The sequence below is a fragment of the Vicia villosa genome, linkage group LG4 (genome assembly GCF_029867415.1).
Source record: "Vicia villosa cultivar HV-30 ecotype Madison, WI linkage group LG4, Vvil1.0, whole genome shotgun sequence".
In the NCBI taxonomy this organism is placed as follows: Eukaryota; Viridiplantae; Streptophyta; class Magnoliopsida; order Fabales; family Fabaceae; genus Vicia; species Vicia villosa.
In genome coordinates this window covers 88,884,581-88,886,597 of record NC_081183.1, presented here as the reverse complement: position 1 = coordinate 88,886,597, position 2,017 = coordinate 88,884,581, and the positions used below count along the sequence as shown (strand labels likewise).

Genomic DNA, 2,017 nt, shown 5'->3' with positions numbered 1-2,017 from the left:
ACAGAATCAATTCTCTGGAAGCCCTGCAGACGACCCCAACCTCCATTTATCTGTGTTCGTGCAATATGGCGACACTGTCAAAGCTAACAACGTTAGTTCCGAAGCTATTCGATTACGTCTCTTTCCTTTTTCCTTGAGAGATAGAGCTAGAGCGTGGCTTCAATCCCTGCCTTCTAATTCCATAACTACATGGGATGAATTGAAGAGAGTATTCTTAGCGAGATTCTTTCCGCCTAGAAAAACTGCTATGCTAAGAGGTCAAATCAACGGATTTACCCAGAAGGATAACGAATCACTCTTCCAAGCTTGGGAACGTTACAAGGACATGCTTAGACTATGCCCTCATCATGGACTCGAACCATGGCTTATCATCCATACCTTCTATGGTGGTCTCCTTTATAACACTAAAATGACTATAGATGCCGCTGCTGGCGGAGCATTAATGGACAAACCTCATGATGAAGCATACAACCTCATAGAGAACATGGCACAAAACCATTACCAATGGGGTGGAGAACGAGCCACTCTAGAAAAAACCCAAACCAAAGGAGGAATGTACGAAATAAGTGGTATAGACCGTGTTAACGCTAAAGTAGACGCTTTAACTCAAAAGATCAAAAACTTAACCATCACTCCATCAGCCACCGCTGCTGTAGCACCTAACTGCGAGATTTGTGGATTGACTGGACATGCAGTTGCCGAATGTCAACTCTTGACTGGAGTCCCATCTGATCAAGTAAACTATGCTCAAGGAAACCCTTATTCTAACACGTACAACCCTGGATGGAAAAACCATCCGAACTTTTCTTATAAAAACAACAACGCGTTGTACGCGCCTGGACAAGCACCTGCTGAGCCACCTGGCTATCAAAAAGCGCTTGTAGCTGCTCAAAACGCCCCTAGGAAGTCGAATCTTGAAATCATGATGGAAAACTTTATAGCTTCCCAACAACAAACCAATAAGGACTTCCTAAATCAAAACATCCACAATAGCGAGCAACTAAAACAACTGTCGAACAAAGTAGATGCCTTAGCTACGCATAACAAGATGTTAGAAACTCAAATTTCACAAGTAGCTCAACAAGAAGCACCTACTGCTGCCCCTGCTGGCACGTTTCCTGCTCAACCACAACCTAATCCTAAAGGACATGCAAACGCGATAACACTACAAAGTGGAACGAACTACGATGGACCTATTGATCCTAGAACTCAAAACGCACCCATGTCCCAACAAGAGCCAAAGGAAACCCAAAAGACATCAACTGATGATCAAACTGCTAGGCCTAATGAGAACAACAACGAAGTGGAACCTGAAAAAGAAAAACCTTACGTTCCACCACCACCTTATAAGCCACCAATTCCTTACCCTCAGAGATTAGCTAAATCAAAAACCGAAGCGCAATTTAAAAGATTTGTAGAACTTCTGAAACAATTAAACATAACCATACCGTTCACAGAAGCCATAAACGAAATGCCTTCGTACGCTAAATTCCTAAAAGAAATCCTATTAAACAAAAAGAAACTCGAGGATAACGAAACATTAACGCTTACCGCTGAATGTAGCGCTATCATCCAAAACAACATGCCTCCCAAACTGAAAGATCCTGGTAGTTTCTCTATACCCTGCGTAATGGGAAAAACCATCATAGAGAAAGCCTTGTGCGACTTAGGAGCCAGTGTTAGTTTGATGCCTCTTTCAACCTGTAAGAAGCTAAATCTAGGTGAGCTTAAGGCAACGAGAATGTCTCTTCAACTAGCTGACTGCTCAGTTAAATACCCTGTAGGAATGTTAGAAAATATCCCTGTTCGTGTAGGCCAATTCTACATCCCAACTGACTTCATCATAATGGATATCCAAGAAGATTCTAACATCCCGATCATATTAGGAAGACCATTCTTAGCAACCGCTGGTGCAATTATAGACGTCAAGCGAGGAAAGCTTACTTTCGAAGTAGGAGAAGAGAAAATAGAATTTATTCTTTCCCATTTCCTAAAAGCACCTTCTATAATTGACACA

The 2,017-nt window shown here is 42.0% G+C and overlaps 1 non-coding gene across 1 annotated transcript; it reads right to left on the bottom strand.

Moving 5' to 3' along the window:
- Window positions 1–247: 247 nt before the first annotated feature.
- LOC131600829 (small nucleolar RNA R71) lies at window positions 248–354 on the bottom strand. Its single transcript, XR_009283435.1, has one exon. It is a non-coding gene; the product is annotated as a small nucleolar RNA R71 (small nucleolar RNA).
- Window positions 355–2,017: the final 1,663 nt, after the last annotated feature.